General features: G+C 44.7%; 1 long non-coding RNA gene across 1 annotated transcript; it reads left to right on the forward strand.

The window, feature by feature from the left end:
- The first annotated feature begins 8,395 nt into the window (after positions 1–8,395).
- LOC119373749 (uncharacterized) lies at positions 8,396–15,509 on the forward strand. Its single transcript, XR_005179965.2, has 3 exons — positions 8,396–8,489; positions 10,080–10,173; positions 15,396–15,509. It is a non-coding gene; the product is annotated as an uncharacterized LOC119373749 (long non-coding RNA).
- Positions 15,510–24,734: the final 9,225 nt, after the last annotated feature.

Genomic DNA, 24,734 nt, shown 5'->3' on the forward strand with positions numbered 1-24,734 from the left:
ACTAAATAACCGGAATGCCGAATCCATGGCGACGGGCGCAGCTGGACCTACGATGACCTCACGTTCTCGCGTGACCTGCGGACGGGCGGCGGGGTGGACGGGTCATTTGGGGTTGCTGTTTTCGGAGCGGAATAAAGGATAGGTAATCTACCGCACCCGAATTACAAAGCACTTAAATAGACAACCAGAATTATCTGAAAAGGGCTCAGGTTTATGTTGCAAATCATGTACCACATCTGTGGTTTGTTATTGGCTCGTCATGCTAATGAAATAACGCATTCTGTGTATGCGGTTACTGTAGAAGGGATGAAAGCTTTCAGCGGCACTTTAACTCGACCACAGGCAGGGAACGTGGTTGTTTATTTAAAAGGCGTGTGTAGTACACGAACTACCTGCTGTGCCGAGCTCAGTGATGGATACTCACATAATAGCGTGCTTTCTGCAAATACACTTCGTGGAAGGGCCCAGCGAATGCAAAGTAGTTTCACTGTCTTTCTGTGATATTTGAAAATGATCGGGGTAGGCGAATCTGCCGCAGTGTTTCATCGAATGACATCGTGAGAATGCTACGTCACTCAAGTACATTCAAAGAAGCGGTCGTGTTTGTTTCGATTTCAAATAGCGAAACTTTGGGACTTGTGAGTATTGTACTATGAGCGAAGCAAAACTGCTAGCCTGCCAAGTTGGAACGAGTTCATCTTTTAGCCACTTGCGCGAAACAAACAAGGACGAAGAAAAGAGCACACACGGACAAGCGGAATCTAACAACTGGTTTATTTTAGGGGCGTAGCTCCTCTTAGTCTAACCTTGTCACGTCTCCGTTGTCCGGCGTAAACGGATCTCCCGTATGATGCAATAGATGGCGCTGTCTCATAGAAGTACATACAAACTGCATTTCAGGGACGATATTCTAGATGGCGCTGTACATAATCTGTGTCGTCATCACCATTTCTCGTCTGATTTCCTAGATGGCGTTGGTCCAATAGAATTGTGTGCAATATGGCGCTTGTGTGAATCGACACTAGGTGGCGCTGGAAGTGCCACTGCTCTCCGATTGGCTGCTGCGCAGGCTGCGCGGGGATGCGCGGGGAGCGAGCGCCTCTCTCATTCTCCTGGATAGTCGCCGTACGTGTCGGATCGTTGGCGGAGCATGGACGATGCGCAGCGGCGGGCGCTCGCTTGGCGGCAGCCAGGCGGATCCCGTGACGGTGCGCGCCAAGGACGCCGCTGCGAAACCAGCTCAACGAGAAGCGAATCCCGAGACCATGATTGCTTCAGGAGCTTCGCCCAAGCTCTTCATCATTCACCCGTGGATATGCTGTAACTTTTTGAAAGAGCGCCGTGGCAGCTGCATTTTCGGTAGAGGTGAAAATGTTTGAGGCCCGTGTACTTAGATTTAGGTGCACGTTAAAGAACCCCGGGTGGTAGAAATTTATTATTTTTGAAAAAAGCATCTCCTCAAGTACCCAACAAGATCTGCGCGATCTCTTCAGAGGTCACATCACTCGTACATATGACTATCTTGTGATTAAAAGGCCTCCGATCCGCGCGTCCACAGCAACCGGATACGTCAAAAGCACATCTAGCAAACAACTTAGAAGAAAACGTCATTAAATGTATGATGACAGGAGCGAATTCTCTTTATCTGACAAGGCAATGGAAGGATGGCTGATGCACGTTTCTTTTAGTTTTTCTATCTAATGGGCTTCCACGATTTCTTTCGTTGTTTGGTTTCGGTGTTTGAACAAAATGCTAGCGCTGCTAGGCTGAGGTGTGCACCCACATTCCTGACAATGCATGGCCAAATGCGTACTTGGGCGACCTTTCAGGCTGGACAAGTGTTCCTTTAGTCTCGTGTTGCAGCATCGCTCCGTCTTCCCCACGTACGCATGGTCACAATAAAAGAAAAGTGCATCAGCCATCTTTCCATTGGACGTGTGGCCATGCGAGCACCGTAACCACTGATTCATAGCGCTGGTAACGCAGCTCTTCTCTGTGGAAGTGATGGGTTTGTGTCTACGGGAGCAATCTTGTTTTACTGATACGGTGGGGAGTGCTTGTTTTTATCGAATGGATTGATCACGGTAAGACTGCAAAAACTGCGTTCTTCACAGTTTTCGCATATAGCACGTTTTGAGAATACGTGCAAATTCATCGATAAGCGTTCGATCATCCGCGGTTAGGCTGCGTAATGGGACGATGCTTGCTTGGGAGAGAGGCAGGAGTTCTTATAGTGGCGTTAGGCACTATGATATGATACTAATACACATGCACGAATACATATGCATGATGCCGATACACATGTGTATGATACACATACACATGCAGTTATGATAGTAGTACACATGCATATCTAAAAAATTTGCAGTGGCTTAGCTCGGCTATTCCAGGATATACGTAGCGTTAGCAAAGGTTCAGCTGATTATTCTTAGCTTTCCAGATTGTCTAGGATTATTAGCCTTCTCCTGTTCATTCTTTGTACGCTGAACCGCTAATTGCCAGGCAACTACTTCGGTATCCGATGAGATAAGCTTCTGGGCTCTTCTGCGCCGTTGAGCAACATTTGCGCTCTCCTCCATGGCGTTACCTTCCTGCAAACGCCAGTCATAGGACTATCAAGCGGCTCCAGCACAGTGTCAGACGGCGACTGCACAGCGAAGGCGAATAGCTGCGCGCGCGCTGGCGCCAATACATCTGCCAAGGCTACGACGTCACTCCTCTGGAAAGCGCATACCGGCGGCGGCGAGTAGCGCGAGGCGGTGGCGGAGTCTGCGCGCGCACCGGCGCCAGTTTGTCTGCCGCGGCTACGACGCCACTCTTCCTGAACGCGCAGACAAGCAGCGGCGAGCCGCGCGCGGTGGTGTCGAAGAGCGCGTGAGATGCCAGCTCCGGTGACCCAGCTGTGTGATATCACTGATCCTCGCGCATGCGCAACACGGATCATGACGCTCCACACGAAATCGGCTCCGGCTAGGCAAGTGTAGCTAACGCTACAAAAGGGCAAAACAAGGCAGGAGTATTCACAAGAAATGAGGCTAACCCCAGGGCATAGCAGCGCTGCATACTATCTCTTTTTAACGATTTGCGCAGCACAGTCGCAGGCATACCTTTGATTTGCTTAAATATGTTAGTTTAAAAGTTATGAACGAATCCCTAGGATTATCATGATGGCTTCTTGAAGACTTTACTAGTCTGAAAGTTTCTCAGATATGCAGGCAAATTTAGAGGCGTAACTAGAGTAAGTATGGCGGCTTTTAATGATCGCATGCTTTAGCATTTCTTCTCAGCATTCGACTCCGAAAGCGATTCCTACTACCGCAGCCATGAGTCTGAATTTCCAGTGGTCGCCGCTGAGGGCGAATAAATCAACCGTGCCGAATGTTATTGTGATGCATGTATAGAGAAACTGCTGACTCATGTTTAGCGGTCCGATAAGCCATAGACGATTTTCCGCAGCGGCGCACGGGCGCTGCCATGTTTGATCACGTGATCGTAACTGGCCTTCCCCCAGCCATTTGCCCCAGCCAACGCATTGGGCCAGCGAAGCGGCCGTGGCCGTAACACACAAGACCGGTTGCAGCAGGGTTTAAGCAAGTCACATGCTTGCGCAATAAAACATAGTTCTACATGCAATCGCCTCATAGTTGAAAACGTTGAGACATTTGCGTTTGTTTGGTACGTACCACGACACAACGATAAGCGATATGTTTAATCTACTTCGCATTTATGGTGTATGCCTTTTATTGTTGTATTAGCAACCGCCAGTAGCTGGGTTTACAAACCAACATGGCAGCACCCATGCAGACCCGATAGCCCGCTTCGATCCGAACTCGCGCTTGCTACTCGCCCACTGTCCTCACAGCAATAAATAAATGGCAAAATCGGCCATCGCTTTGTGTCAGCTCACGATGGAGAAAAAGCGTCAGGCATGCTTTGTCTTTATTATTGCGATCAGCTATGTTTATTTAGCCATGCCTGCTAAGCCTTGTCTCCGACAATATGAGAATGAATCTTGTAAACACTGCAAAATACCGACGAGTACATTGCTCTCGAAGCTTCAGAACGCGAATATAAAGCAAATAAATGCGTAGGTTTTGAACTTACGGGCCACACAGCGCAGGACGACGACGTGATAAATTCTAGGCGGAAGGAAACTGCATCCACAGGTGCCGCCATGTTTACTTTTCCGGCGCTGCCGTCTGCTCGTTTTTACTCGCGTGCGCGCAGACGCTATGGGAACGCCGAGCAGACGACACGACGCGGATGGAGACATATTGAGCAGCACTGCCAAAGCAGCGGCAGGGGGATGGCCATGGAGACGGCCACGGTAGGGGGACGGCCACGGTGCGGTGGCGCCATCTAGTTTTGATTAAACAAACCAGTTGCGGAAAAGCGTCTATACCTGGCGACAACTTTCTGTGGCAGCACAGCGAAGGCTACGCAACCGAACCACGCACTTTTTTACTCCGCTTCTGTATGTAGTCCGCGAACGCTAGCTTTTGTAGAATACGTAGCATAAAAGAAAACATAAAAAGAAAAGAAATAGGTATTACGTTCAAGATTGCTTGCGTTGAAAGTAAGAATGATAATCCCGTAAAGGATTAGCGATTTTCGCTCTTTCGAGTTTTCAGGTTTTCTGGTGTCCGTTTCACGTTTTCCGTCCCTACTCAACAACGATGGCGTCGCTCGGCTGCAACAGGTGCACGTCGAAGCTTGTAAGCGAGCATAAGCGCGTGATCGTTAGGTGATCTGTGTTCATCGACCAGAAAGAAACGAAGACAGCGGTGCGTTGTGAATTATTTTATTGATTTGCCCATACTATCACCGAGAAAGAAGTGTGCAAGTGATACCATCTTCGCAAGCGGGTCTCTCATCGCGATAGCTTCCTTGACAGTGACGACGGTGACCTGCAAGTCTTCAGCAAGAAGAGCCGCTTGAAAGCAAAACTGCGATTGGAAACAGTACGTAAAATAAGTCGCCCATTTCATAAAATGCGTTGCATACATGGTCGGTATTTCGGTTGCCTACTATTACTGATAGAGTCGCACCGAAGATTGCGTCTAACACCATGCGCGTCGGCGTCTACGGCTGGAGGTGTGTTGGCGTTTTGAATGAGAGCGATTTACGGTGACAAAATCACCCGTGCACAGCTTTGCCTTGGCAACAGACGCGTTCATGTCTATTATGCGACTGACAGCGTGATTTTCAATTAGCAAAAAAAAGCATTCTTGACCACGGGAGTAAGGAACGCGTTTCACCCGTGTGTATAATCACACACGTGAGACGCCCGCTCCTGACTGGTCGTGGTCAAGATATCTGCTGCCTTTCGATGCCTTCGCGTCCCCTGACAAAATGACGTGAGCGTCTCCAGAAAGTTACAGCGTCTCCAAATGTAGGAAAACGACGATGTCGACCCTGTGTGCACCGAAATTCAGAAAATGGCTTGTTACCTTTGCGTAAGATTTCCGATTGCGCAGTTACTGCTGGGCCGTGGCTTTCTTTTTTCTTTGAAAAGTAAAACCGACCGCTTTAATAAAGCTGATTCCTGCGTTCCTTCGCAATGCAAAATATTCTATCGCTTTCCCAAAAAAGAAATGTAAACAATACTAAATGGTGATCGCTTTGCACGTGGACTTGAACCGCTAGCACATTAGCGTTATATAATTTGATTTGCAGAAGAGCTCAGCAACGATTCCAGGTATTTGTGCTGCATGCTTATGTATATCAAGTCATGTGGTAGATTTCGACTACATCTGTGAATAAACTATCTGCATAAATTCCCAAATAACATCATGAGCCATGAATACTCGTGTGGAAACGCACATGTTTTATGCACTCGCGAAACAAAAACCGAAACCTCCCGCGAACGAACTACTTGGCGTAGTAACACATGTGCAGAAGCTCCGCCCACGTAGCTTTAGCTGTGCTGCCACAGAAAGTTGTCGCCAGGTATAGTTCGCATTTTCCGTGTCAGGGGTGCTCAACGCGCCCAAAAATTTTATTTCAGATTGTATCAAAACATTGTTAGAAGCTTAGTTACCGCGTCATTTTTAATAAAGCTACTAGGGAACAGTTCTTGTGTTACTTCTAGAGTTAATACAAGAGCTTGATTGTTTGAGGACAAGTATTCAGATTACACTGACGCTCGAAAAGCAGCAGCCCATTAGCATCGATTGGGTTTCAATCACTTATTTCATTCAAATTGTACGGTCCCTTATGAAAATGAACTTTGCGAGTCTAATGTGCAACTAATGCACACCTAATGTGTCATTAGATTGACATTAGACCTGCAAAGCCTAATGTCCTTTAGCATCACGTGTGCATTAGACACTCAAATGACAATATGCACCAGCATTTCTGATGACAGAAGTAAGCAGATTTTCCATTGCGTATCCTAATGCCAAAGCACATTACAGCTAAGAAATATATATTAAGCGTTTATCACCACTAAAAATTCTATATCCTAATACTAATCGTAACAATTGCGAGGATTTTACGTCCCAAAACCACGATACGACAGTGGCGTAGCCAGGGGGTGGCACATCGGGCCCGTGCCCCAACCACCCTCCCCCTCCCCACCCCTCGAAATTTTTTTGTCATCATACAGAGCCCAAAATGACATTCGACCACATGTGCCTGCCCGGCCCCCACTTCAGATCAACGAGGTGCACCTCCCCCCCCCCCCCAAAAAAAAAAAAAACAATTTCTGCCTATGCGACATGGGAGACCTGAGCCCGGGCCGTTAATCTGCCGGACAAACAATAAAGTTCTTTCATCATCATCATCATGCCCCTGCGATACGATTATGAGGCACGCCGTAGTGGAAGGCTCCGAAAATTCGACCACTTGGGATTCCTTAACATGCACCTAAATCTAATTCAATTTCTTACAGATCTCAACATTCACGTTTTGTCTTTGAGAAATCTCAAATGCCAAACAGTTTCTATTGCAATAAATATTTCAATCATGTTTCAGTAGGAGATATAAAATTGAGCACCTTAAGCACTAATAATAATAATAATAATAATAATAATAATAATAATAATAATAATAATAATAATAATAATAATAATAATAATAATAATAATAATAATAATAATAATGCTGGGATATTCCGTGCCGAAAGCACGATGTAGAGGCACGCTCTATTGGGGCATTCCGGATTAATTTCGACCACCTTAGGCGGATAAAACTTCAATATATATCGAACTTTTATCCGCCGGATATATTGAAGCGTTTACTAATTAACTAATTTTCATAGTGTCGCTCGCGTGCGGTGAAGCGATGCCCCGAACAGTTACACAGAAGTGTCGGTTTTCCAATTGCCCGGAGGATGGGAGGTTGGAATAATAGAACTACAGTACACTGTAATAGAACTGCGGACACTGAGGGAAGCACGAGAGATGAATCAGTCGGATCGTTGCAGTCAGAATTTGGAAGTGTATCATCAGCTACACGTTTTCAACAAAAATACGCCTGGGAGTAGTGGCTACCAACGTAGCCTCCCCCACCCCCCACCCCATTCTTCATTCCCCGTCGGCAAGTTCCGGCGAGCGGGTTACAAGGGGTGGGGGGGCGCCCATGCCTTTCATCCCGCAGCTAACTCTTCTGCTTGCTGTTACGCAGAGAAAGTAAAGGAATGGGCACCTGGTCAGATACATCCTTTCTCTTTTATTGTGCAGGAATGCATGCTATTCATACCTATCTACACACGCCTCCAACCCTGAAACAAATCTGTGTTCGGCGCTTGTAGTACGCAAAAGCATTGCCTTTGAGATCTGTACAAGGGTGGCTAGAATCCAGCCACCTCACGTGTATTGTGCAGGGACTCAGTGATGACCGTCGCCTCGGGAGTTAGCATAATTTTCTCTAATATGCCAAGAACAAAGAGTATAGTTTGAAAACTAAATACAGTGAGTGATCAAATAGTGCAGACGCACCTAAACTTGTGTGCAAAGCCATAAATACATTTAATTTGCAATACAAAAACATCCTGTATAATACCACGACACTGCTGCCACCTATCTTTTCTTTTTAGTCGAGCCTGTTAGTCAGCAGTTGCAACAGGCCTCGTTGTACTACAGGTGCTTCCCGCGAGCACATGTGCTCTGCAGTGACATATTACTGTGTTGATAGATATTGTGTGCGTTTATTATGTGCTTATCGTACTTCACATTCGTCGACTGGATATTTTGCGCGTTTCGGAACGTCCTCCCGCATTGATCAAGTGGGGGATGATGCATCGTCGTTCGTCGCCACTCAGAACAGCCTCATCGGACGCGCAGCTTTGTCTCCGCGCTCAAAAGTTCTTTGTTGCTTCGTTTATCGATTACCCACGTTAATCGCGTGATTCAATATCGAGTGTACTACCTCCAAAGACAATCCACTTCCCAGTGTTGTGACAAGCGGCGACCGCGGTTGTACAGGAGCGGAAGCGTGAGCCTTTTGACGAGCGACTGTGAAGAATGCAAAGCCAGTGCCAAACTTCGGTAAGTTGAAGAAAGTCGCTGAACTAAGTAACTTGGTTATTCATTGAGTGAGGACTGTTGTGCAGGAATCGATAGCACGGGCGGCGTGTTGGCTCAGCGAGGATGAGAACGAGAGACCCGATAGACAGGTATGTTTGGTGCTTTGAGCGCACTTGCATTTACATCACCGTATAAGCCGGTCGCCGATTGCGTTGATTACATGTTTGAAGGATGCGCGTTGCGGCTACGCGATCCTATCCTTCGATCATGCAAGCCTCGTGTCATTGCGCTGTTATTCCTTGGATGTTTACTGTACGAGATCATCGCTTGAGAGTATTTCTACAATTCCTTGTCGCCGTGAAGAAGTGTCTGCCTTTAAACATACGGGTCGTCCCTTAGCGTTTTCATGGTGGTGATACGAGAGGAGTTGACCAAACTCGGTAATAATGCGCAAAAGTGTCACAACACTGCGCACGTAGATAGAAAAACACACAGCCCTGTCACGCAGACGCGATGATGGATATGTTTTTGTGGTTGCGTTCCCGAGTCCTTTTGTCGGAAATCCATGTAATTGCTCCGTGGTTAGGATTTCAACGTAGCTGCATCATAAATGTTTTAAGGGAGCTCACTTGAAGTAAATGTATTTGAGTGAATTACGTTATGTACTGGTACTAAGTGTACACTCCAACAACTGCTTGCTTAATTTGAAGAAGCAGATGTTTATATGAAATAATGTTAGTAGAAAAATATGTCAATTCGATTAAGTTAAGCTAACTCATGCCACTCTTTGGTGCAGTATTTGTGTTTGAGAAAAGTGCGTGAACTTCTTTTCTGCCATTATATATTTTTTCTTTGCTGCTTGAAGCACACCAGCTTCTCTATCACGAATAATTTAGACTGTGCTCATGTAGTGAGAATGTTGCTGGATTGTGGGTTGGTTTAAGTCATTGTATTTTCACGCTTTCTTTTTTACATCAGCATGGTACCGATATTGCCCTCTTACTTGTATGAGGACTCATAACCAAGGTGTAGTATTCAGTGATTTAGTATTTATTTAGCTTTGTAAAGTCAAGAATTAAAAGAAAGAGATCTAAATTCTTATATATTCATATGTTTCCAGAATTTCTCAGAAAGTTGCAGAATGTTATTGGTTTTGTGAAGGGCTTACATAACTAAAAAAAAATCAGATAGCTCAAGTGAACAAGACAAACTAAATGTGAATGCGCTTTAGAGTACCAAAAATGTGTTTCCTAAATTGACACAATACATATGTATGGCTCGTTCCCACCTTGCACCATGTGCTCATGTACCACGCAGTCTTTGCAAATGTTTTTGTCATGTGGATCACCCATATGCATGTTCTGGCTCGTGCTTATTACGTACATGTGTGAATGTTGGACATGCAGTGCCACTTTTTCGATAGTTGCAAGAAGTGGCTAGTCCACTAATACCTGTTCTGATTGTGCCCTGATCCCTTCATTCAAGGATCAACTTTTTTAATGTATCGATATACACTTGCCTGAAGACATGTTTGGTACTCGCTATCTCTGTGTGGTAGGGTTTGTTTTGTGTGAAAATAATCTTTTGTGGTATCTGTCATGTATGTATCAGCGATGACAGCTGTTCACGGCACCGACACAGAGGACATATTGCAGTGCAAGATAGGAGCGGTCTACCTGCAAGCCCAGACAAGCCATATTGAGTGGTAGGAATCTCTTTTCATCACTACAGTGGGACAGTTTTGGCACGTAGCACATCTCGAGATATAGCATATACTGGCCCTTAGCTTAGGTGTGGGAAACCTATCTCCTGCACTTTAGTGCAGTACATATTATTTAGTTTGTATCCGTGGAACATGGAACATGAAATAGTTGGTATTATTTAGTTTGTAATCCTTGAACATGGATTGACGCCAGAGCCAACGTTTTGACACTTGAAGTTGTCTTCATAAAGGGAGCAACTGGTGCTTCTTGACATTGCTGTCTTGACGAAGGCAAGTCTACTTGTTGAAAAGTTGGCTGCAGCGACATAACCTCTTTGAGGACGTTTTGTCTCTTCAAGCGTCCTCCATCTTCCACCGAACATCTGTTTTGTTTGGATTGCCATGAAACTGTGCGGGGAAATCTTACTTATAATGATGTTGTTATGTGTATCGTTGCGATGCTAGCATTCAGAAGTTTCGAGGGCCATTGCAAAATAACAATGAAAAAGAAATGAAATCTGAAGCCACAATAGACAATGCGAGAAGTTTTGTAGCGCTGATATAGGTTTTCATGCTCCCCATTGGTTGCAGGTAGCATCTTGAAAAATCCTAAAATTTTGTCAGTTTTGTGTGTAAATCACAGAAATGAAGAAGAAGACAGTGTCATAATTATGGAACTCTGTTTGCTGACTATGAATATACAAGTATTGCATTATTCAAGAAATCAGTGGATTTCTAGTGATTTTTTTTTTGCTATGTAGTTTGGAGCAGAGTGAGAAAACTTAAAAAAAAAGGTTATCAAGGGTTGACATCTGGCCTTCATGGTAAGACATATCCTTAGGTTTAGCATAGAGACCTGTGAAGATGGCACAAGAAGGAGAAACATGCACAGGTGCTAAATTTCAACAATTACTTATTTGCACGTGGATCACACTTATGCATTAACAAAAAGAAAACAAAAACTCAGGCATGGACAGGTACAGCTGCATCAAAGAAAAATAGTTCTTTCTTTGTTAAAGATAGTGATGGCACACTAACACAATCTCAGCTAACATTATTAATAGTTGCTGATTCAATGATCAATGTAGTAGTTTGTCAATGTGCCTATGCACAATGAAACTCTTATCAAAGTGTAAAGCAACCACATGTGCTCCAATGTGCAGCTGACCAGTCATCGCTGCCTTTCTTTACGTTGTTTCAGCGTTCCCTGAGCTTTTCTTTTTTTTTTTTTGAGACACTACCTCATTTGCCCTACATAACGCTTACCGCATGATAGGGGTATCTGGTGAACGGCGCCTTCTTTGCAGGGCACGTAATGTGTCCTGTGATTCTTAATGCAGCCAGGCGTCCTTGTGAGTATCTGGGTTGCTGCTTTTGCTTAGCTTAGAATCATGATTTGAGACCATGAGCACAATGCTGATGTTTACCCAAGCACCAACCGTTTTTATGTTGTTGGATATCCCGTGCAAATATGGCTTAGTGGCAAAAATTCGTCATCCATCAAGATTAGTCTATTTTTTTTTTGCCTGGCAAATGCAAGGTGGTTTTCTGAGTAGGGCTTCTGCAACCGGTACAGAAAGAGGGGCAGGATATCCTGCTGGCATCCGGTGAGTTCTTGAAATGAAGGCTCATCCAAAAGAAATGGGAACAGGATTTTTTAGTGCAGTATACAAACATAGGGGTTTTAAGATATGAGGATGACTACCTCTTTATAGATTACCACAAAGGTTCTGTCGAATATGAAGCCACTAACATCGTAACACTTGCACGTGATTACTTACACCCAATGGTGCTTACTCTCGAGCATCGGGCGAGTATTGTACTATCAGGTTCTTGAATGTACGATTTAATATGCATAAAAACTGCATGCGCTAGTCATACGAACTGAGGGGAAACAAGCCATTCTTACCTTTTAGTTCCTCCCACTCAATAATGGTAAAAAGGTGCATTGTCTGACGCTGCCTCGATAACGCCTTAAAAAATCCTGTTCCCATTTCTTGTGGACGAGCCTTAATTATATCCTGCTTGTGGATGCAAGCAGGATATCCTGCTCCCCTTGCTGTACCGGTTGCAGAAGCCCACTCAGAAAACCACCTTACAGTTGCCAGGCCAAAACAACGCCGAATCTTGATCGCCGAAATATGTTTCCGCTATGCCACATCTGCACAGGATATCCGACAGCATAAACACGGTTGGTGCTGAGACAAACATCAGCGTTGTGATCCCGGCTTTAAATAAGCATACTAAACTATGCAAAAGCATCAACCCAGTTGCTCAAAGGAGGCTTGGCTGGAATACGAATCGCAGGACACGTTACATGCTTTGCAAAGAAGGCATCATTTATCAGATACCCCTATTATGGGGTAAGCATTATCTAGGGAAAATGGGCCATTGTCTCAAAGGAAGGCTCAGGGAACACTGCAACAATGTAAAAAGAGGCAGCAGTTGCCGGTTAGCCACACAGTGATAATACTATACTGTACATTGGATTGATTATTGAATCAGCAATTATTCATTATCTTTGCCAAGATTGTGTTAGTGTGCCGTCACTATATTTAACAAAGAAAGAACTATTTTTCCTGGGCGCAGCTGTGCCTGCACATGCCTGAATTTTTCTTTCCTTAAAATTATAAATATGTATGATCTGACGCCAAATAAATTACTTGAAAGTTAGCACCTTTGTGTGTCCCTCCTCGTCCTGCCTTCACATGTCTCTGCGATAAACATTAACGTTTCAATATTATGTGTAACCACACGTTCTTGCATAGATGACGTCGTCTACAGGCACTGACAAACAGCAAAAGGAGGCAATGAAACATATATTCTACCGCTATGTTATGAAGTGATGCAACATTGAAAATTGACTTTCATGCAAAGCTGTAGGGCACACTTTCACAGCGTATTCTATTGCTCTGTTTTTCTATGTTGTGGGCCTTAATAGTCCCTGTTCTGACCTTACTGCTATGTACAGGTTTATGGTGTTTTTATAGGTTGTGGTGCAACCATGTTTTAAGCAATGTCGTGCAACATGGGAGTACCCATTTCCTTCTAACAAAGCATTGTTGTCAGATGATCGAGAAGCCTGAGAGTTTGATAATCTGAATTGGAGATAGCCTTGATTAGAAGGCATCGGATACTCATATGTTTCATCACATTGTTTGGAACATTATCACACCACAATCTATAAAGATACCAGGAATCTGTGCATATTGCACAGTTCACGACACAGGTTGAGGCCTACCACAGAAAGAGAAGTGTAATGCACTGTGTAATGGTGCCTTGAATAGCCTTGTTTGACAGGGAACAATAATTGTTGAATGAATTCATACTATTGTGGAAGGGTGTACATTTTAGCAATACTTGTAACTGGGCATTTTGGTACATACTCAGGAGGGAACAGGAGCGCGAGCTAATACACGGACAGCGCTCCTCTCTTCTTTCTGTGTCGGTGTCTTAGCTCGTGATCCTCTTTCCTCCTGGGTGTACGTTTGATTACTCCATTTAGCTGTTTGCACATGCACTGTAGATGATGTTATCTATGTGCGAACACTTGGGTTCAGATGATATTTTAAGCGTCTGCGTGATTTCTAAAAAAAAAAAGTCACAGTTTCGCCGCAAGGGCGAAGCAATGAATGCGATAGCAGGAAACTAATGCTATACGAAGTGAGGCTCGCCAATGGATACTCTCAGTTTGAACAGCGCTCCTGTTGCAAAGGCGGCCGAAGCAGCGAAGAAAACTAGCGTGCTTCAAGTGTCGAGCTGTGACACTTGATAGTTCGCGCTCATCGTCTGTTTGTTCGTTTAGTGGCGTCCTTTGAGATCGAGTGACTTCCGTACGCTCCGTAACATGAGCGCGGATACCACGGTGAAAGCTTGAAACAACCCTCTTCCCCTCACCACCAGAAAACCACGCGAGCAGACAGCGGAAGGGCAAGGTTCTCCCTGCGCAATAAGAAGAAGCGAGCGAGCTCGCCGACGACTTTTAAATGCGCCCGTCGTTCTCCTAACGCCATCTCGCTGGTAATCAGGAAACGTTTATAAGCGCAGCCGTCTCTGAGTCCTCCAGCGGTAAATGGTGTGTATATAACGCTCGCCGTTTCCTACGTGGAGGATCTGCGTTTCGTGGCGTAGTGGCTAGCGCCACTCGCTGCGGAGCAAGGGGTCCCTGGTTCGATTCCGCGCTTCGGAAGCATTTTTCTGAATTACTTTTCTTTGGGGCTTTTATATAAATATACATACTTATACATATACGGTGTATGACGGCGACGGCGACGGCAAAATTCAGCCGAGACTGTCCATATAATTGCTATCGCAATAAAAGTAAGTTGTGAGTTTAGCGCTGGTATGTGCTCTTTCCTTTAGTAGCTGTGATATCCTGTCAAGATGTTCAACAAGTACCGACGCACTCCAATGTGGATTCTGCTGTTTTTCTAAAAGACAAGTGATCAATTTCATAACTATGCAATATTTGCTAGCTAACATTCATAGAACTTTTGTTGCCTCTTCAAGGTACATAATGAATGTACCTTTAGCTATCGAATAATATCGAAAGTCACCAGGGGTAATAATACAAAAATGCTTTGGCTTGCTTTCTCTAATGCCTTGTTTTCAAAATATTTGTAGAAATGATCCATAACTTGTTACAGCATGCATATCGGTAAAATATATGTAGGTTCTTACAGAACCCACCGTTTCATGATTCTTTTCACTAGAATTTAGCATTTCTCTAGCTGTATCACCAAGACTCAGCTCCACATTCCACTTGCCTATTGCTCAGATTCACCTTGCACAAGCTGAGCATGAGCTACAAATTTTTCTGTGATAGTTTTGTTTAAAACAAAGGAGGTGGAATAGGCTCACTGATCCATGCAGCAGTCATGCATGGAGTACCATTTGAGTAGCGAAAGGACGTTATTATGAAATGTTACATCAAAGAAGCTAACAGAGCTAATTGGTCTGTCTATAATAGCTGGCCAATCTACGAAACCACAGCCCTCTGAAGTGATGTATAGTGGTTTGTTTTTTTTATGTTTATGATCAAAGCAGCATGAAGCCAAGGCTATGTAGTTGGACATTGATACAGATGGATTATTCAGTTAAAATGGTAACAATTATACCACTGTTTTGGAAAAAAAGGCATCAATCATAAATTGCAAGATCTGTTCACATGCTGCCCTAAGCTGTATGCTTCAGTGCCAAACTAATATTAACACTTTCACTTGCAGGTTTCAAATACAGCAACTGTACCACCACGACAGTGCAGCACAAGAGACCCTATCATCAGTGCTGAGCCAGAAATTAAATAGAAAAGCGCTTTCTCCTGAAATCTTTCGTCTGGTCTTATTTCATTTGTTTGTGATTGTAAAAGAGCGCTTTCATAGGAAATACAAAATTTAACTAACTAGCCCCATTTATTGTCCTATTGAAACTAAATAGTTTGACAATTTAGCGCTCGTTTACAAATGCGTGTATCATAGATATGCAAGATTATTGATTGGCTTCGAAAGACTGTTACGTGTAAAGAACAATGGTGATCTAGTCATTGCTCGAAATGGTCTGCTGGCATTTATGTGACAATCCTCTAAAGCATGCACGCTTTCGTATTATTAACCACAAAAATATTTATTGACCCGTGTGCAGCAAACATGCTGTTCCTGGCATAAGGCCTAAGTCTGCAATATGGTGTTTAATGTCAACCTAATGCATATGTTCAGTTGCGTTTCACTAGACAACGGCCATTAGAAACTCACACGTCAGTACTCCATAGACTAACGCTTGACAATCGTCATCAAAAACTCTAACGTCATGACTCTATAGACTAACGGTGGCCAATTACTATTAGACTCGCATTAGGTGTGCATTAGAAAGCGCATTAGACTGGCATTAGACAGTGTAATGATTCTGATGTCTAAAGACATTAGTCTGTTTATTAATACTCATTAAATTTTTTCATAAGGGGTGGTCGTTTTCTTTGATCGGTATTACGCAGCTCCGTTTTAAATCAGCTTTCCGAGTTTGTGTGCCAGGCCACGGCCTGACTGGAAAGACGCGCGCGCCTCTTTCTAGTCTGGTCGTGGCCAGGCCTTACATGCCGCTGCCACAAAGCGAACGTGTCTAAAGCCTGGGAATCATGTCAGCTGCTGCGCTTCACTGGCTGCACCGACGTTTGCATTTTAGAATTAGAATCGTCGGAATGCACACCTTCCATTGTCAAAATTCAACGCCGGCAAAGTGCTCGGAGACTACCACCGAAAGCGGAATAACCATGCGCTATGTGGTCGTGCGCACCGCTGAGTTAAAATGCACTGCTTTGCATTGAACCTAGCTCTCTCTTTAGCATGCGCTACCGCTTTTGTCATTTCATAAGGTTTTACGAATCGTCCAGCTGATCAGATGCACACCTTGTGGATTCCAATGACATTTTCTAAGATTGTTTACTTCGTTCTCACATTTGCAGAAAATATTTTTAAAAAGTAATATCTGGGGTTTTACGTGCCAAAACCACGATGTCATTATGAGGCACGCCGTAGTGGAGGGCTGCTGAAATTTTGATTATCTGGTGTTCTTTAACGTGGATTGACATCGCAGTACAAGGGCCTCTACCATTTCGCCTCCATCAAAATGCGACCGCCGCGGCCGGGATCGAGCCCGCGACCTTCGGGTCAGCAGCCTAGCACCGTAACCGCTACACCACCGCGGCGGACCAGAAAATGTTTTTACTGCTATACTTTGTAACAAAGATCACAGCATAAGTTTTAGTTGTTTCTGCGTGAATGAGTCTGATGCAATAAATGCTAATAAATTCAATGCATGGAAGAGCCGAGTGAACTTACAGTATGTATACGCATTTGTACATTTTCGTAAGTTAACAATTATACATATTACATTTGCATATACCATATAGTTTATGCAATTGGTCAATTAACCTAATATCATCTTGGCCAGACACTGTCCACAGAGGGACGCCACTAAAGCAAATTCACAAACAAAGCAATGTTATGTGCACACTATTTTTCTCATGCAGTGTTCTGATATACATTCTTCTTAGACATGAATCACAAATCCATTCACACTCTTACCTTAGTAATCATGACTGTTTTTTGCCTCTTCCAACCCAACCACAGCCTCCAAGAAACTGCTCAAATCAGCACACACTTGGATGCTTTACCTCTGAACCTACATCAAGCCAGCAAACAATGTGTCATCACTGAATGTAAAATCATGTGCCAAAATCCTCGCAAGGTACAGTTGTGGACACTTTATTTATTGAACCAATTTTTGTCTCACAATTTCTTTTACTCTTTCTCATGACTCGATTTTTTTTCTTCTCAGAAAACTGGACAAAAGAGAGATCATTGCTTTCAAACCTACCCACCACCAAGTTGTACGAAGCTCAACAGTCGCCATAGTTACAGCCCCATGCGGCACCAATGTTTACAAGGCGGACAAATGCAAGCCTTATACTAAAATCAGTGATAGTTAACGGTATGTTGAAGCAGTACAAGACTGGGTGCACAAATTATTGTTTCTTGCTGCACGAATTACTCAATTGAGAGAAAATGTGCGGGCTTCAAATTTCTTGGATAGTTCATGTGATGGGGTACACATACTGTACTTTAATCTACGTGTCAAACATTGCATAGAGTATCACATATAACTTGGCAGCAAATGGCCCAGTAGAAGTGCATACTTAGCAGCACTTCTTTTTCACACCGATTATAGACTGCTGTAAATGTGAAGACTGCTGCAAAGTAATGGCAGGGAAAGCTAAAGTAGTGCTGAAACAAAAGTTATGTAAACCACTTGCTTGTAGGGGGTGACACTGTGAAAGTTTTAAAACAGGAAAGTGTGTGCATACACTCGTCCCTGCATTAAACAACACATTTTGTGTAGTGGTCACATGAAGAATAGTTTCCGGGTCACTACTCTGGAATAAATAACGCTTGATGATGGGGGTAGGAGAATGAAAGCATGTGCATATGGACATTTTGGGCAGTGTTCCATGAAACAGGCTGTGGAATGTAATCATTTGAAAAATTAGTTTTATTGCGATAGCAATTATATGGACAGTCTCGGCTGAATTTTGCCGTCGCCGTCGCCGTCGCGGCCGTCATGCACCGTATATGTATAAGTATGTATATATATATAAAAGCCTCCCAAAAATAATTCAGAAAAATGCTTCCGAAGCGCGGAATCGAACCGGGGACCGCTTGCTACGCAGCGAGTGGCGCTAACCACTACGCCACGAAACGCAGATCCTCCACGTAGGTAACGGCGAGCGTTATATACACACCCTTTACCGCTGGGCGGACTCAGAGACGCTAGGCGCTTATACGCGTTCCTTCATCACCAGCGAGATGGCGCTAGGAGCGCGACGGGCGGATTTAAAAGTCGTCGGCGAGCTCGCTCGCTTCTTCTTATATTTGCGCAGGGATAACCTTGCCGTTCCGCCGTCTGCTCGCGCGGTTTTCTCGTGGTGAGGGGAAGAGGGACGTTTCACGCTTTCACCGTGATGTCCGCGCTCATGTTACGGAGCGTACGAAAGTCACTCGAGCTCAAGGGACACCGCTAAACGAACAAACAGAAGACGAGCGCGAACTATCAAGTGTCACAGCTCGACACTTGAAGCACGCTAGTTTCCTTCGCTGCTTCGGCCGCCTTTGCAACAGGAGCGCTGTTCAAACTGACAGTGTCCATTGGCGAGCCTCACTTCGTATAGCATTAGTTTCTTGCTATCGCATTCATTGCTTCGCTCTTGCGGCGAAGCTGTGACTTTTTTTTAGCTCTATTAAATAAACTTTTCCAATACATTAATGGGATAATATGCAAGCAGACTCTGTCCAGAAAAGAGGGTTCAATACTGTTGCATTTGTGCAAACAATTTTTCCCGCGAAAGCTTTTATGAGGTCACAACAACGCCCGTTTTTGGCGCCGTAATTACCGCCGCCGCCAGTGTCCGTAACCGCTATCGCGCGAAATACGAAAAAAAAATGAAATAAGAAAATAATATCCAGGATGGAATGGGGTTCGAACCTGGGCCTGCGCCAGGCCCAGGCCTGCGCGGAAAGCGCACCACAGTCACAGAGAAAGCTGGAAGAGCGGCATTTCTTGAGCCTGTTGTAAACTCTATTGGGGCTGCTAATACAAGTACACTAGCAAGGTAGCCACTACGCCATGAATCATAATTTTTGGGAACTTGGGAAGCACCCACTATGGCATTCTTCGTCATTCTGCATAGAAGCGAGGTACCAGCTACACATATGTAAGGCATTATGTGCACTTTGTTGATGCGACGGCTGATGATGAAGAATTATGTCTGAGCCCTTTGTAATGGGTTGTAAGATTTAAACGACCCACTAGTTATGTAAGTCACATTTTGTGACGCCCGTTCATTATTTCACTCTCCCCTCACTCTATATACCATGTGCTAATGTGAGAAAGAGAGAGAGAAATAACTTTATTGAGACCCGGAGGAAATGGTTCATGGGTGCCTTATGGGCTTCCTTGGCAACCAATATAAGTGTACTTGCGAGGAAGCAACTAGGCTAGAAATCATCATAGCTTTTGTAAAGTAGAGAAGCAGCCACTATGACATTTTTTTATAATTCTGCGGAGAACCGTGTACCCGCTAAACATATGTAAGGCATTATGCGCACTTTGTTTATGCTCTGCATGATGACGATGAATAATTATGGCAGATCCCTTTGTAATGGCTTGGAGGCATTCAACAACCCTCTCGTTGCGCAATTCGCATTCTGTGAAACCTGGTTATAGAATTCGCGTTGTGTGACAGCTTGTTGGTATCTTGCTGTCCTACCACGCTATATTACATATGTTAATCTGGTTTTTTCCCTACATGAAGCCTGCATGGGGTCTTTTTGAAAAGCTGTTTGAAGCACCACCATGGCTCTGAGGTAGAATACTGAGCTCCCACGCAGAGGGCCCAGGTTCAAGCCCCGTTCCGTCCTGAATATGTTTTCTTTTTCGCGCGATAGTGGTTACGGACATCGGCGGCGGCGGTGGACATCTAGGGCGCCGAAAAACGGCCGTTGTTGTGATCTCATAACAGCTTTCGCTGTAAAAAAAGAAACAAGCAGAAACTAGTTTTACTGCAGTCGTCTCCGAGCGAGTAATGATGTCCGGTCCTTAAATTGTTTGTGCTCAGTTCAAAATAAATACGAATAAAACAAGTTTCAGTCACAGCATTGGTATTTTTTTTTCGGCATAATGTAAAGAGTATCCTAGAAGAATAGACTATAGGGCGTGTCCGTAATTCATGATGCCAGAAACCCTTGCCCTTGTGTTACGATCCGTTTCCTAATATCCATTTTACTGCATTGGCGTATACTACTTCCTTGCTTACCAGGCGAGAGCGGACAGTCACCGGCCTTTTATATTCTGGCATTTCCACGCATTTCGCCAAGCGAAGCCTACTTTTCGCGCGCTTCACGTTGCCAATAAATGTGCGAATTTCGTGTTAGTGGTTCATCCGTACGACAGAAGCAGCAGGCTCAGTTTCTCCCGCTCTGGCGTCAGGACCAGAAAACGACGAGTCGTTTCCTTGTCGAGTTATTGCGTAGAAGTCTACCGTGTTTTAGTGCTGTGGGCACCTCGGTCGTAACTGAGAAACGATGGGACACTCCTGCTGCCTCGCATTCGACTCGGGTGCCAGTGGGGATACCGTCGATAAGCGCTTACCGTATAAACGTCGAAATAATAGGCAAACACACAAACAAAGACAGTGTTTCTCATAAAGAGCCACCTGATATGCAGTCATAAATACGTAGGTTTAACGACTAGTCAGTACCGTAGTGTAGTTGGAGGCACGTGCAATATAGCTTCGAAGGTGGCAGCTGTGAACGAAAGCCGCGAGCAGCACTTAGAAAAGTATTGGCGGCCCGACTAAGATGAACGGCAGAATGAAAATGGCGATTTTAGTGAACCTGAATTACCTCCCTGGGTTTACGCTTTCGTTGTGCCTGCTAAGGTAAAGCATAAACATCACAGATTGACACTTTGGAAGAAGCGTTTACAGTTTCGTACATATAGGGAAGAAGATTGTCCGTCGAAACTACATCTCTCGTGCTTATCGGCTAAATTATTTTCGTGGTATACACAGAGGCGTCTAAAAAGTTGCGGAGAGACATCTCCGGGACGCAAAAGTTCATTGCGCAGTAAAGCAGGACTCTCGAAAGCATAGCCCCTGAGTAACGCACTATATCAACTCTGTTTAAAGGTAAATAAAGTAGAACAATGAATCGGCTTAAATTTATAAATTATACTCTGCGAATTAGAACGTCGCTAATTCCTCCCGTCATATATTTATAAATAACGGAGAGAAATGAACGTCAAAGTTTCATTTTTAAATTTCGCGCCGAAAGCTCCACACATGACGTCAAGGATTTCAAAGCGTATTTATCGTATTTTGGCGACATAGGCTCAATGAAATTTCTTGAGACTTGGCATGTTAAGCCTATGACCCCATCATAGAATAGTTTACTTCATTTTTACAGATTAGGAACTCAGCACGACCAAGTAGACGCCATCAAAATTTATGACGTCAAGGTGTTTGGTGCGGGAAATTGAAGGTGGCGTCGCTACCCACATTTTCTTACCGTGCGTCTTCTCGCTTACCGGGTGTCCTCTCGCGGTAAGAGGGGTCCTTTCGGTATCGTGAAACTGTAATTTACTAATACGCGAAAAACCGTTTTTATATTTAGTGTCCCTTTAGGTTTGCACCGGTTGGTAGTTGAAACTCTCAGTCAACTCATCTAAAGGCTTTCTCAACTCGGTTTAATTGACACGTTAGAGGCTATCGTTCTACGCTATCAAGCTCGTTGACACGGGCTGAACTCCCGGCCACTGCTGCCGCGTTCCGATGGAGGCGTAAAGAAGAAACACCAGTGTTCTTTCTATAATTCATTTTCATATGTGACCACATTTACCTATAAATTATTCGTTTCTTGTCCAATGCCCCAGAGTGGGTGTGAGCCAATCATAAAGGTCATCATCATCATCACCTTATTCTATGTGCACGTTAAGAACCCAAGGTGGTCAAACTTAATCCGCGGCCTCCACAACGGTGTGCCTAGTGATCCTACCCTAGTTTCCACAAGTAAAACACCAGAACTTAATGAAAATTTTTATTGAAACTTGGTCATCACACCCGAATAATCGAATCAAGAAAACGAACTTTCGGGCGATTAGCACTTGCCGACCTGGCAACGTGACTACGCTTGAGAATTGAGGAAGAGTTGGCGGTTTCATTATCTCAAGTGCAAAACCAATAGCTGTTGAACCAATGCCGTGAATTTTTCACTCAACATAGCTTGACTACTATACGACATAGTAGGAACACCATGATTTACTACCTGACTCCCGTATTGTTCCACGTTAAGACCGCAGTTTGAGTGGACGCCACCGAACCTTCTAATCTCAACATACGGTCAGCCACTGCAGATTGCCGACGCCAACATGGCCTGCGCTTATTACGAGCACAAAGTGATGGGGAGGAAAAAACCCTTTTCTTCTGCCTCCGGTCGCTTCCTGTTGCCGTCTAAAGACGTTTCAGCAACCTGACGGAGAACGGTGGGGATCGTGGTTGCGCTTACCCGTTGATAAATGACCACGCTCCTCGCACTTGGCTCTGGCTGCACCAAGTCGCGAAACATCATATCACCTTACCTCCCCCGTCCCCTCCCCCCAATACTGTGATTGCCGACACGCACTCTTCGTAACCACACATCGTATAATCACGAAACACCCTTCTAGCCGAAACGTGCTCATTATGCGCAAGCCTCCAGAGGCCACACACACAACCTCTGTTCTCTCCTCCCCTTTATCCATTTCGACCAACTGAGCTCAGCTCCGATGAGAGTTCTCCCTTACTCAGCGCTGTTCCGCGTACGGTTTTCCCGTTCCCCGAGTGTAGACACTTTGTTGACTTTGGACACGGGCTATCCTCATGAGAGTGGAGCATTCTACCGATCGTTCTCGGTAGCTGATCGGCGTCGTAGCTGTTCCCTTACTTTATGGCAGCCTTTCTGCAAGTAGCAACTGTGGCGAGGAACTGTTGAAGGCTTCGCGCGACCATAAAGTGCCGCAAGAGACAGCAACATCTTGCGATCCAATCCGCTTTTATGAAATTCCATGGGAAAATGAATGGGTTTCGCGCATGTGAAGTTTTTTTTAAGTGTGCCGCACCTACCGCAAATGCTTCAAAACTCTCCTCCGAAATAATGCTTTCAAATTTGTAGAGCTCTTGCTTGGTAAGTAGTGAAGGGTTCCAGCAATTTCACCACGAGCAAAAGAAAGGAAACGCCTAGGTGGTGTCCTAGGGAAAACCGTTTTTTAATAAACTTTAGTTGTAAGTCCAGCCTTGTCCTGTGCGTTTTCTTTCTTGTGCTCGTGTTTGAAATTGCTGGAACCATTCACTACTCATCATGTACCAACTGGCCTAGCAAGCCACACTCCTAAAATCTTGCTTAGTAATACGCTGTGCGATACGCAGTTTCATTCCTGCAAAGACACTTCTGAGCGTGTTGTGAATGTATAGAACAACGCCAAGATAAGAATACTTATCAGGCCAGAAATCTGTTCTTGGACTTAACAGTTATTTATTTCAGTTTTAGTTGCTGGAAACTTGCCAGTCATCCCACGAGCACTATCGTTATCATCCCATTTGGGATGGTGACGCAGACATCTCGATGTAAGCCGAAACCATCACTGCTTCAGAGCAACTTAACGTCTTGTGATGTCGTTATCAATGGCGATACTATTCAAACACAGACAAATGCGACGATAAGGGAGTGCTACCTTGACTTCTCCTGAAGCTGTGTGTGACTGAAACTAGCCTAAAACAAACTTGTTTTTCCTTGAAGCACTTGTCGAGCGCTTACTTCCGGGTTTCCAAATATCCAGAAAAAGTTTTCTAAAAAATAGAACTGGCACGAAATCGGTGCTGCTGGTTCGAGCCAAGAGTTATATTGGATGCATATGATATCGGAGCATGAGTTTACTTAACATAAGGGCCAACTAACTGTCAGGAGAATTGATGAAAAGTAATTGAATGAGTTCGTTGAGGGAGCGGACGGTTTCCTAGCGAGCAGCTGGGATCATTGCTGCACCTGGGGGAACAAATCTCAACCACGCGCTTATTACTACGTGGCCTCTGAGATCCGCTTCGGCAGTGCGACGGAACGCAAGGTGAACCCAAGGAATACACCAGGGCACACAAGCGCCGCGGTGCGAGTGCCACTGCCACACACCTAAGTCAAGGCATGGCCTCCGAGACTGCGCGCCGGCGCGCAATCTCGGAAGCCATGGTCAAGGATTAGGGTCGCCTCCAGCTTTGTGCGGCACTAACCAGCAAAATTGCTGAGAGCTTATAGTTGGAAGTGCTCGCATGCGCAGTGCAGGACTCGTGGTTCGCACTTACCTGCGCAGACCGGTGCGCAAGCCAAGCGGCGGGTTTTCCGAGGTATAAGGCTGACGTGCCTCGCCAATGAAACTTGAAAGAACTTGAAAGCGAACACTGGACATTCAATGGCGACGCAACACAACAG

Source organism: Rhipicephalus sanguineus, chromosome 11, assembly GCF_013339695.2.
Source record: "Rhipicephalus sanguineus isolate Rsan-2018 chromosome 11, BIME_Rsan_1.4, whole genome shotgun sequence".
NCBI classification, from domain to species: domain Eukaryota; kingdom Metazoa; phylum Arthropoda; class Arachnida; order Ixodida; family Ixodidae; genus Rhipicephalus; species Rhipicephalus sanguineus.